This window comes from Ambystoma mexicanum, chromosome 1p (assembly GCF_040938575.1).
Source record: "Ambystoma mexicanum isolate Mex_15411 chromosome 1p, UKY_AmexF1_1, whole genome shotgun sequence".
Classification (NCBI taxonomy): domain Eukaryota; kingdom Metazoa; phylum Chordata; class Amphibia; order Caudata; family Ambystomatidae; genus Ambystoma; species Ambystoma mexicanum.
In genome coordinates, this window is record NC_090921.1 from 37,518,747 (window position 1) to 37,532,182 (window position 13,436).

At 51.6% G+C, this 13,436-nt stretch overlaps 1 pseudogene; it reads left to right on the plus strand.

Moving 5' to 3' along the window:
- Positions 1 to 13,436, plus strand: part of LOC138581997 (zinc finger protein 850-like) — a 124,190-nt pseudogene that overhangs the window by 60,029 nt on the left and 50,725 nt on the right.

Consider the following 13,436-nt stretch of genomic DNA (forward strand, 5'->3'; position numbering starts at 1 on the left):
CCTTTATATACAATAGACACATTCTCACAGGGGCTACGCAACACTGCAATGTTCTTAAGCAGATGCCTGAGCCAAAACTTGAGTATCGCCTGGCCTGTGCAACTCGTTCCTTCACAGTAAAGCACTGGAATGATTTTGCTCGTACCCACTGAAGGTACGGTCATGTGTACAAGTTGTATATGCACCGTACCCTACACACAGCAACGTCGCACACAAGGGCACCGCAAGCACGTGGATTATGGGCCACTTTAAAAAGTAAAAAAGCAACCAGGGATTTTGCAACTGTTTATTAAGTACATTAAGCTTCTGCCATTCAAGCCCCACCGTGCACTGTCCCATAGGGACTAGGGAGGGTCCAAGTGCTCTTCCAAACAAGCAATCAAAATATATGTTACCATATAGCAGTGCCAGCAAGATAGCATTAGGGTTGTTGCCTTTTTTTTAATTCTTAATAACAAGATAGTCACTCTAGAGCAGTGGCCTTCAAACTTTTTTGACCCAGAGCCCCCCTAAGAAAAATGTACATGGCTTTCGCCCCTGCAGCCGGTCAAATAGCACAGCAAGTACAGCGCTCGCTTTGACATCCGTGCAGAGCCTGCCAACGCAGATTCGAATCCTGGCAGGGCCAAACTCAGCCTTTCATCCTTCTGAGGTTGATAAATGAGCACCACACACCATGAGTAATAATAAGCAGCGCTCAGATGCCTGAGGGTTCGTAGCACTTTATAAATGCTAAATTATTATTAAATTATTATTATAGAGATGGACTCTGAAATGTTTATCAGTTGTGAGCGGTTTTCGCCCGCTGGTGTAGAATGGTGCCCTTTCTGCCTCTACAGGTCGGAAGGCCGATTCTCTAATGGGAAATAGCTGCTTCAGTGTGAGTAGGCTAGATCCCATTAGACGAGAGGACCTTTCTGCCTCTCCAGGTCGGAGGGCCATTTCTCTAATGGGAAATAACTGCTTCAGTGTGAGTAGGCTAGATCCCATTAGACAAGAGGACCTTTCTGCCTCTCCAGGTCAGAGGGCCATTTCTCTAATGGGAAATAGCTGCTTCAGTGTGCGTAGGCTAGTTCCCATTAGACAAGAGGATGAGAGGACCTTTCTGCCTCTCCAGGTCGGAGGGCTGTTTCTCTAATAGGAAATAGCTGCTTCAGTGTGTAGAGGAGGAGCCAAGTACCCCTACTCCAACTGCCCACCCATATTACCTGTCTGTTGGAAACCAGGGTATGAGACATACACGGAGCATTTCAACAAAGAGCAGAGTATGAACTCTGTGCAGTACCAGTGAAAGTACCAATACCTAAGAAGATCTGGGAGGCAAGATACCCATTGAGAAAACCGTACCTGCATACAACAAAATATGATGGCCATTTGAATGAGATTCCTGAAGAAGCAGAGCAGATAAATGGCAAAGACGGATGGTGACGATTCTCAGAATTGACCTGACGTTTAGAGAAGAGATGCGGAGACCAGAGAATGCAGACATTCTATAAGGCATAAAGAAAGTACCAAGGATAAGTGACATCTTGGCATCAAGGTGAAGAAGCTTGTGCCATAGAAACAGATGAAGATATTAAGCTAGTTTAGCAAGAAGCAAGAATGCAAAGAGAATTTGATGATGATATGGAACGCAAATGAAGGCAGAGAGCACGCGATTTTGATCGCCTGGAAAAGGAAGTAAGGAATCCTAATCCAGAAGTGGCATGGGAGGATAGAGAGGAATTCTTTCCAGAATACGAGTCATTACCAGGCCCGTCTAGAGCAAATCTAGAAGGCGAGTTTGACTCGAGGAGCATTGGGGAAGCGATCAATAAAGTATATCATGAAATGAGAGCTCAGAAAGAATTAAAGGGGAAGGGAAAAAATGACCGACTTGAGAGCACTCCGTTCTATGACACAGAGGAAGCCTCATTTAGTACGAAGCATAAGGAGCTGTCTTTAGACAGACTGACTCTGAATAGAGATGAAGAAGAGCGAAGTTGCATGAGTTGGGCACAAGAAATGTCAGACGAATACAGGGAAACCTTCCATGGGTGAGTGATGACGCATGTGGTCCTGATGGATACTTTCCTATGGATAAAGAAGTAAGATGGTTGGATTTAAACGCACCTATACCTAGGGCATCAGATCAATTGAACCATTGACACAGTCAGACTGACCTAAATGGCAAGTCCATGGTGAGAGGGAGGAATCACCACCATATGTAAGCAGATTAAGTTCATTGCCAAGTAGGAGGCGATTCAGGAATATCGTCCCTGCGGTGGACAGACAAATGATGAGAGATGAGAATGAGTTTAGGGCTTTGCAATTTCCCATATTGGAAAAGGGAGGGGCCAGAGCACAGTATATACCGTGGCCCCAGATGGATAAGGATAATTTAAGGTGTAAAAGCCTGAGTTTAACTTCTGGCACTGGGAAATAGATACATAAGTTTGAAAAAATGACGGGAAGAAATACATTGGGTATAGGGAACATTAAGCTTCTCCTAATCACCATACTTGGTGAGAGAGCTGACAACGTATGTTCAAGGGCAGGATATGCTGGTGTGACTACAGTTAACACTGCTCATGATGGAGCACTGTTCAATAACTGTAGAGCGGCAGTATGGAAAGCACTTAGAGAACTATATCCAAATACATCTGATATGGGAGCTATAATGACGAAAATGATGCAGGACGGAGATGACCTGCTTGTTTACATTCAACATTTTCAGGAGGCTTGGGCTTTGGAAACGCACAAAGCTTGGGGAAAAGCTATACCAGTATTCTATCATATGTTATGCCACGGCTGTCAGAGCCAGTACAAAAGCAGCTCAAGAAGTTACTGGGCATGGAAGCCAAGCCGTGGTTGGAGATTCAGCTGACCATTGAGCATTACTGCAGACTCCTGCAAGAAAAGAATTGCAAAAATGACGACATGAGAAAGGGCAAAAAGGCGAAGCTAGTGCAGAAAAAATTGTCCAAATACGCCATTGAAGGGGTAATGTTGACTAGTGTAGACGGATCGAATTCGCAGCAAAAAGTGAACATGCCGCAGGTGAATAATCAAAGGCAGTTCGATCACAGCAATAGTGGATTTGCTCCACGGGGAAGAGCATTTCAATGACGAGGTTGGCAAGGTAATCAAGGGAATTGGCAGAATAATCAGGGAAGCTTTCAGAATAACCAAGGTGGGTTTCAGAATATGCAGGATGGTAATTAGAATATGCAAAATGGGCAGGCTGGGAGACCTCTCCTATATGTTGGACTTGTGGAATGACAGGGGACTTTGTTTGCATTGTAGAAGCCTTGGGCTAGTGCAAAATGGCCAATTATCAAGAGGGGGGCGTGCCGTGGCTTGCGGGCAGATCCCGTCCACTCTGATCTGACCACTGGGGAGCTGCCGGGCTGCTTGGCCTTCACTCGGATTGAGAAACTCCCACACGAGGGGGCCCTTCCCGAGGGGGGCATACCCTTGACACGGTCCAAAGGCAGGCAGAAGCGAATTGCTTGAAACAACAGCCGAGGCTGGCCAAGCAGTCCAACCCTAGATGGACTAAGTGCGCCAAAACGATCCCATAGAGTGCTCGGAAGTGCGCCCCAGCAGGCCAGTCTCTGCTGGGGCATAGCGTGGGGCACGGCCCCATGGCTGGCCTGGGAAGGGGCAGTGGTTTCACTATGGAGCCCGCGTCGAGCAGCGAGAACCAAGAGTAGCGCAGCCAGGTCCCTCTCACCCTGTCTATTGATATTGATATTGATATTTTATTTCTATCGCACTCGTACACAAGTGTTTCAGAGCACGACAAGGCAAGGGAAGGGAACAGGGGAGAACAAAACAACAATCTTACTAGGCCCAGTGACATTGAGAACGTGCAAGTGCTTCGGGGAGGGGGGAGGGGAAAAGTGCATAGAAGGGGGGAGAGGTGGAAAGTGCGAAACAAAGGAGGAACAGATAAATAATAATAAATAAATAAATAAATAAATATATAAATAAATAATAAAGGCAACAAACAGTGGTAGTGCAGCCAGCAATTGGCAAGTTCTAGGTTTATGGCAGCAGACAGGGTAGGTCTGATAAGTGCAGGAAGAAAAAGGGGGGGGCTGCATGGGTACAGACACAGATCCCAGTGTAAGGGGTGGCCCGGAGGCAGTGCAGGAGGGTGGCAGGGTGAGCAGGTACCTGGGCCCAGAGGACAGAGGGTGGCCAGGTGCACGGTGCCAAGAGAGAACAGATCAGCAGGGGAAAGGGGGAGCGATGGCAGAAGAAAAGAGGAAGGTCTTGAGGTGCTTCCAGAACCAGAGATGGTTTTCCTGAAGTTTTAGAGTGGCAGGGAGGCTGTTCCAGAGGAAGGCCCCAGCTGAAGACAGAGATCTACCCCCCGCTTGTTTCTTTGAAAAAGGACTGACCCTGAGGGACTCAGAGGTAGAGGAGTGAAGAGCTCGAGAGGGGAGGTATTTGCGGAGGAATAGCTGAAGGTATTTTGGACCCAGGCCCCAGAAAGCCTTGTGGACAATGCAGAGGGTTTTGAATTTAATCCTTGCATCCACTGGGATCCAATGGAGGGATTTCAGAGCTGGAGAGATACGATCCCAGGGCTTGAGGCCAAGGCCAAGGACAAGTCTTTCAGTCCTGTTCAGTTGCAGAGGGCGGAGAGTAGAGGCAGGTAGATTCAGAAAGAGGCTGCTACAATAGTCCAACCTAGAGAGAACCAGAGCTATAGTAATCCAGAGGAAGGTGACTAAGCTTTCTTGTAATATGTGTACCCAGAGTGACAGAGTGGGACCTCTCGGCAAAAGCGTCCGGGGTCCTTAGACCCAACTGGAGAAATATTTCAAATTGACGCCCATCGGGACTTTCAGAGCAGCCCAGCCATCTGGTCCTTGCAGTCATTCCTATGGCCAACAACCAGATGACCGGGCTCGGAGAGGAGTCATCTGGTAGGGCAATGCATTCCAATGGGCCTGGACGGGAAGGGCCTTTGGCCCCCCACCTGACAATGGACAGAGGACCGGCAGGTGCCCAAGTGCATGGGCCAGCACCAATGGTCATCCTCAAGCTCTCGCCAGGTCACCTTAGAACTTTCCCCCCTCCACGTAAGAGGTTTCTCATCCACCTTGGAGCTTATCCCTTCGGAGAGGAACAGTCGACCAACACATGAGACAGGCGCCCAAGCCCGTGGGGGCCAGCACCCCCCCCAGCCGGCCTGGAGCTTTAGCAGGGCCCCATAGAGCTTCTCCCTCTGGGGAGGGATGGGGACCCCACTGGGGCTTCCCGCAACTGCCGCTGTGCTTGGGCACTTTCGACCCACACACACGAGGCTGGCGCCCAAGGCCGGTGAGGGCAGCAGCCACGGCCACCCTGGAGCTCTGGCCTGGGCCACCTTAGAGTTTCCCACGCCACATTAGAGATTTTCCCTCCGGGGCTCCCCACGACTGCCACCGGGCTTGGGGACAGTCGACCCAGACGTGACCCAAAGCTGGGGGTCAGCACACCCCAAGCCACCCTGGAGCTTTGGCAGGGCCCATTTAGAGCTTTTCCCTGTTGGGAGCAATGGGGACCCCACCGGGGCGCCCCGCGACTTCCACTGGGCTCTGGGGCTTCCGAAACCAGGCACGAGACAGGTGCCCAAGGCCATCTCCTTGGAGCTCTGGCCGGGTCCCCCTTAGCGCTTCTCCCACCACATTAGAGCCTTTCCCTCCGGCACTAACCCACAAACACTGTGGAACTCAGGGCCAGCCACTGTGAGTGCATTTGCCCCCATGTGGAGGAAAAGGACCCACTCAGAGCGCCCCTTGACACATGCACCCTGTCTTGGACTTCACCGCACACGGGTGGCACCGGACAGAGGACCTGGAGCAACCCACGAACGCCATGGAACTCAAGGACTGGCGCTATAAGCTGTTATAGCCCATTGGAGGAAAGGGGCCTGCTCAGGGCACCCCTTGACACACGCACCCTGTTTTGGACCTGACCGCACATGGGTGACACTTGCCCGAGGACCAGGAGCAACCCACGAATGCCATGTAACCGAGGTTGGTAACTATGCCACGGCCACACTGGAGGCCGCAGGGTGGCACTTTGATACCGGCTATGAAGCCCCCATGCAGTGGGGGCTTATGGAACCCGAACGGAGACAAATGCATGAGCCAGCTGCGCCAGCCATAACTCGGCCCATCTGGTCCGCCGGTCACAACTCGGGCCATCTGGTCCTACTCCTCGGGCCATCGAGGCCTACTCCCCAAGCCAGTTGGCCCACCGCCCGTGCCTGCCCCGACCTCACCGTTCAGGGCACAGGCTTAAGGTACCAGTCCCTGCGCCCTGGGGTGGCTTGCAGCTTCTCTTCCTCCACCCTGTCCGGGGGCTTACGGCACCACATAGAAGTCCCGGGGCCGAGGCCATCTGGTCCGCCAGGCTGGCCGGGAAAGGTGAGAAGCGCAATCCCTGCCCAGCCAGCACACCCTTGCGGGAGTCCACCTAGGGTGGGTGGGAGTTTCCCGTGCACCCTGCAGTGCAGCAGGAGGAAGGATGGAGACCCTTGGCGGCGGCGGTACCTTGCGACAAAAGCTCGGCTCAGAAGATGTCTTTCAATAGATCACAGCGAGGAGCTGCTCTGCTACTTATGAAACCCTGAACCAGAATCAGGTTGTCTATGAATGATTTAGCACCAGCTTCCCCGCGAACATGCAGTGCACTATGGGTGAGAGAGGTGGACCCCTTCTGTCCACAGGCGAGTGGCTCTACGCACTGGCCCAGAGGCCGGCTATCCTAGGCCAACCGACGCTCGACAGCGCTGCGATATTGTTACAATTTATTGGTGATTCTGACTTAGAGGCATTCAATCATAATCCCACAGATGGTTGCTTTGTCTGAACCTGCAGTTTCTCTCATACTGAGCCAGATTACTATTGCAACAACACATCATCAGTAGGGTAAAACTAACCTGTCTCATGACGGTCCAAACCCAGCTCTCGTTCCCTATTAGTGGGTGACCAATTCAACGCTTGGTGAATTCTGCTTCATAATGATAGGAAGAGCTGACATCGAAGGATCAAAAAGCGATGTCGCTATGAATTCTTGGCCGCCACAAGCCAGTTATCCCTGTGGTAACTTTTCGGACACCTCCTGCTTGAAACCCAAAAAGTATGTAGCATCGTGAGGCCCCGCTTTCACTGTCTATTCATATTGAAAATCGAGATCAAGCAAGCTTTTGCCCTTCTGCTCAGCAGGAGGTTTCTGTCCTCCCTGATCTCATTTTAGGACATCTGCATTATCGTTTGACAGTGTACCACCCCAGTCAAGCTTTCCCACCTGCCACTGTCTCCAGAGAGGGTCGCGCCCGGCGGGCGCTGGGTGCTTGGAGCCAGAATTGAGAGCCCCACAGGGCTCACCCTCCACCTCACCGGTTAAGTGAAAAAAAATAAGAGGAGTGGTATTTCACCGGCAGCCCGAGGGCCTCCCACTCATCCTACACCCCTGATATCTCTTCACAGTGCCACGGATTCTGCCAAGCCCGTTCCCTTGGCTGTGGTTTCGCTAGATAGTAGGTAGGGACAGTGGGAATCTCGTTCATCCATTCATGAATGTCACTAATTAGACAACGAGGCATTTGGCTACCTTAAGAGAGTCATAGTTACTCCTGCCGTTTACCCACGCTTCATTGAATTGGTTTACTTTGAGATTCAGAGCACTGGGCAGAAGTCACATCGCGTCGACACCGACCGCGGGCCTTTGCGATGCTTTGTTTTAACTAAGCAGTCGGATTCCCTTGGTCCGCACCAGTTCTAAGTCAGCTGCTAGGCGTCGGCCCCGAATCCCAGGAGGGGAATGGAGAGAGGTGACCACCGCAGCTGGGGTGATCCACAGGAATGGCCCGGCTCGCATCCGGGGTGGGGCACCTCGTCCAGCCGCAGCACGCACCCAGCCCCGCTTCGCACCCCAGCCCGACCGACCAGCCCTTAGAGCCAATTCTTATCCCGAAGTTACGGGTCTGACTTGCCGATTTACCTTGCCTACATTGGTCCAACATGCCAGAGGCTGCTCACCTTGGAGACCTGCTGTGGATATGGGTGTAAAGACTGGTAGGGGGTGCCTGTACTTCCACTCTCTATATGGTAGAGGAGAGGCACAGAGGACCCCAGCCAAGATTCTCTATTATTGGTACGTGGTCGCGCAATTAAGGCCTAGCTTCTCAGGAGGTGATGCAGGCAGGGTCTTAAGTACAGTGTAGTCCCCGAACCCCCACAAAGGAATGTCCACACACTGTATTGCTGAAAACACAGTCTTTATATAATTAATATTCAAAGGTATGTACACGATCACAATAATGCAATTTGTACTCGGAAGTCAATAATGATAAATATATACAATTCTAAAGTGGTACCACTAATGTTATTGAATCACATTAAAGTGCATCAACTCTACGGTTAAAATGTCACACAGATTAATAACGAGGAAACCAGCAATAGAGATAGGCAGGAACGTAAGATGGTTGAAGCAATAGGCAGAAAGCTGACCCCTACCTCTAGGCACAGTTCTGTGTGGAGATCCCCCCACCTGGGCAACCTGTAAAATAAAGATATATCGCACAAGCCCAGTCCATATGTTCAATAGTCTCACTTCTTCCTATTAAGGTTTTACCCTCCCCCAGTGTATCTGGTGGAGTAGAGTTCTCCGACGATGCGCCGACCGATCCTTCTTGAGTGCCTCCCTTTCAGGCGGGAGCCACGGATCGTCGAACGTCCGACGGTGAACAGGTTGAACTACGACAGGGAAGTGGCAGCTTCGTTCCTAGCCGTGCTCGTCGACGACAGAGCGTTAGCGTCCTGCAAGGAAGAGGCGTGCGGGGCACCTCGGTGACGATAGTTCTGGACCGCAAAGAGATGATGAAGAACTGTAGCCCAGCAAGGGCGTCGAGTCGTCGGCATCTCTGCGGTCTTTAGGTGGCGGGAAACCCACCGGTGGATGCTTCTCGGCGCGTCGACGGGCAGGCCTTCTCCAGCGGGAGACAAGCGGATGACGATGCAGACGAGAGCATCCGATGATCAATTAAAGTTCTTAGGCAAACGGGAGCACGGCGGGTGCTTCTCCTTGGAGTTCCGCAGCAGTCCCCGTATCGGGTCGGCAGCCTGTCGAAGGTCTGTCTACCAGGGAGCGCTGGCAAAGATCAGCTGTGCACGATGGTCCCTCGTAGCTCGGGAAGAGGGCGCCTTACCAGGTCCTCTCTGGGTCAATCCTTGGAAACACAGCAGCCTTCAGATTGCGAGGGAGAGCCACAGCATTCCTTCTCGTCCAGCAGGGGTTTCAAGGTCAAGCGTCAGTTACTCCAGTTACTCGTCGTAGTGGACTTCAGCTTTTGAACACGATTCCTAGCAGTGAGAGGTCCCCAGATATACTGTTGATCTCCCATTCATTCCGCTGGGTCACACTCAAGCATCCAATTACGACTACAGGCATTCATGCAGGCAGGCAGCCAATCAGGCACATGAGGTATTCAGGCCATTCACTTCTCTCCAGACACTCACAACAAGTTATGTGTATTGGGACAAGTACTGAGCCATTCAACACTCCAAGCTGCATTCATACCGGCTTCGGGCAGGGTTGTCTCAGTCATTGTGTCAACCACCAGTTACTAGACACCCACAACACAGAATGCATATTCGTCATACACTCTATTCACCCAGGTCCCACCCACAGGAGGTACCCGCAACATACATCACCGGGAAGGCTCCAGCTAGTCTGACCGGGCCTTCTCAACAACACCATATATGGCATTTCCACCCAACAGTCAGTCAGGGGGAAGAGACAGAGTCAGGGCTTCCCAGGACTTTGGGAAAACAAGGTAATGGGTAATAGAAAGCAAGAGGCCACCGGGGCCATCTTGTTATCCATCAGGAATCAACTGATTACAATGGCAGGGCTGGGGTATCCCAAAATGGAGGATACGCCGCGCACCTGTCACATTCAGCATGGTGCTGCCACCAGCCCATACCCTGCTCTGTGGGCCACCCACAGGTGCCCAAAAACATACGCTAGGGGCACAGGGTTGTACCCCCACCCATGGGTGCCATAAGGGTATCCCACGGGTCCGTTCACCAAACCAAAAGAAAGAGAGCTGCACCGCCAGGAGTCCCACATGAACTCCTGTGCGGAAAACACGACAGAACACACGATAAAAAGCAGTAAAGGACAAGGATATGGAGGCCCTGTCCCTCCGATGCATTTCCAGCATCACAATGGGTACGGCCTGGCGCGATATTTACACCATCTCCCCCGTTTTTTCAAGGACCAACTACAGCTCACCAGACGCTGCAGGCACCGCAATGCTTTCCAAGGCTCAGGCCCCTCTCTCGGGACAAACCCATTCCAGGGTGCCCTGCCCTTCACAAAGAAAAGATAACTCTCACCATCTGAACCCGATTCCTGTTTGATCGACTGAGGGCAACGGAGGCCATCGCCCGTCCCTTACGAACAGTGGTCACCCATCTTTTAGGACTGACTGACCCATGTTCAACTGCTGTTCACATGGAACCCTTCTCCACTCTGGCCTTTAAAGTTCTCGTTTGAATATTTGCTACTACCACCAAGATTTGCACCTGCGGCGGCTCCACCTGGGCCCTCGCCCCCAGGTTTTCAGGCGCACTGCAGTGGTCCTCCTACTCATCGCTGCTTAGCCCCCGCGGCTCTCAGCACCAGCCGGGTATGGGCCTAGCCGTCCAGCACCATCCATTTTCAGGGCTAGCTGATTTGGCAGGTGAGTTGTTACACACTCCTTAGCGGATTCGGACTTCCATGGCCACTGTCCTGCTGTCTATATCAACCAACGCCTTTTCTGGGGTCTGATGAGCATCCCCATTGTGCGCCGAAATCAGGCATTCGGTTCATCCTGCAGCTCCAGTTCGGCTTACCAATAGTTTCCCACTGGGCACTTGTATTCAACGCCCGGCTCCACGCCAGCAAGCCTGGCTTCTTACCTATTTAAAGTTTGAGAATAGGTTGTGATCATTTTGACCCCAAGACCTCTAATCATTGGCTTTACAAGATAAAACTGGGGTTTCTTTGTGCCAGCTATCCTGAGGGAAACTTCTGAGGGAACCAGCTACTAGATGGTTCGATTAGTCTTTTGCCCCTATACCCAGGTTGGACGACCGATTTACACATCAGGACCGCTACGGACCTGCACCAGGCCCAGTTCACCATCTTTTGGTTCCTATCACACATGCTCATGCTCCATCTCCCTGACAGACAGGGCAAGAAGGGACGGCGGTGCGCCCACAGCAATCGCTGCGCGTTGGCCCTCACCTTCATTGTACCAAGGGTTTCATTCGGCCCTCCGATTCGCGCACGTGTCATACTCCTTGGCCCGTGTTTCAAGACAGGTCTGATGGTTAACCGACATCACCTCAGACCCCTGGCGCCCTTTGTGGGCCCCCCTGCCCTTCGGCACAACATGGTTGGTGTTATGAAAGATTTCAAAGTTGTATGCAAATTTCCCTCCATGTGTCAACCCCCAAACTTTTTGCTGCTATTTAGGTACCGTTGACTGACATTGCCAGAGAAGCACCGCCTTCAGCTGCACTCCTCTGGGCTTTCACTCACTTTTTATGGGGAAACTGACATGCCCTTAAGTCAGTACTGGGAGACTTTGTTTCCCTTAGTCCTTTCCTCATGTTGCAGCTTTTGTGCAACATGTAACAAGTGTGCAATGTATCTTACCATACAGCACCCTTGGGTCTATAGTCATTTGCAAAGGCCCTAGATACTCTTGCTCGACTTTTTATGAACTGTGCAGATGTGTCATGGACAGGACTGGTGGCAGCTATCGTTTTGCATTATTTCTAACCCTTTCCTGCCATGTTAACTGTGTTAACCACGTTTGGCATGACTAGGTGGCCTGGCTCCAAAATGGCCATGCCACGAGGTTCTTTGTCCTGTCCTTTGGCCATCTTGCCCCTTCACCTTCCCCAGGTCGAGTCGACCTGGGTCAGTCCTTATTTGGTCATGCACTTTCCCGCAAATCCCAATGTTTTGCGGGCTTCTGCATGCCTTGTGTGTATGCCTCAAGGATGTGGGCTGGGATGTCTGGTCCCAATACACATCCTGGGTGCCAGAGAGTCTGGAGTGTCCTGAATGCCTGAGACCACCGTGGTATGTGATTGGTCCACGTATGGAGTGTGTGTTTGTGAGCAGATCTCCCATTGGGTCCTCTCCGTTTTGGCGCAAAGGGAACTTTGGATAAGAGGAGGCTGGAAACACCACTACTTTGTCGATCTCCTGAGTTCTCACGGAACAAAGGATAGGATCCAACCATCCTGCAACTACGAAGCTGAGTCGAGGAGCCGCTGGTGACCCGCTGGAAGGTGTGGTACCCTGAGCCTGCTGTCGTCCCATGGGACCCCTCTGCATCTGGTCGTCCTAGAAGGTCTGTGAAGACGCTTCGACCCATTGGAATAGTGGGACCAACTATTCTCGGCACCTTCACCAAAACCTGCAAGTAAGCTTTCTCTGAAGTGTCCCTGGGCCAACCAGTGGGCTGACCAGCTTACGCAGGAACTTTGCTCTGTCTCCGCCGTCGTTTCGAGGAGGCCCTCAAAACCTGGTATACTGCTAACTCTGTGTCCATGGCACCCTCACACCGAATTCCATATATTTGGCATTTCCAGGTCTGAAGTGAGACAAGTGCACCCGGACCGGAGTAAACGCAGTTACTGTGTTGCCCTGCTGCGGCAACGTCCTTTGCAAGTCCACTGTATTTGTGACCCTCTTGCCCCTGAAGCCTGCTGCAGTGAAACTGGGGAGATTCATCCACCCGGAGCGGGGAAATCGCCACTGTCTCGTTTGGGAATCACCGCTGTATCTCAGGAACTAAAAGGTGCCAGGACGTCCTTTTTGCTGCATTCGAACCTGCAATCAAAGTGGACTGACCTGCCGAAGTTTGGGTCTGCTTGCCTCAGGGACTGGTGAGTGAGTAATCAATACCCCAACCGGTGGCCCCTAGCGTCAGATCCTATCTTTACACATGAGTGGCCCCTGGGGGCCCCTCTCCTGTCCACTGCTATTGCAAAATAGCAACTCTCTCCCAAACTCTCAAACTGCCTCTGCCTTCAAGTGGAGGTCCTTCTCGAATAGTGGGAACTTATTCTTCATCGCCTAATCCACCTTCCAGAGCTGCTAGAGACCCCTGAAGAGACCCTGTTTTGCCCATTGGAACAACCGCGTGCGTTTGCATTGCAGGTATTATTGAGCACAAGGCTCCCCTCTTCTTAGGGCTTGGACTGCCTATTAGATAGGTGAATAACTGATGGTGAACTGGGACTAAGGTTTAACTGCACTGCCTGTTTCCTCCCCTCCAGGTTGTCGACACATTTCGTGCAGTCACCCCTTTAGACCCCCCTGGTCTTGTATATATATTGTATTGAGTGTGATGTATTGGTTTACTTAGTGTTACTGTGATTCTT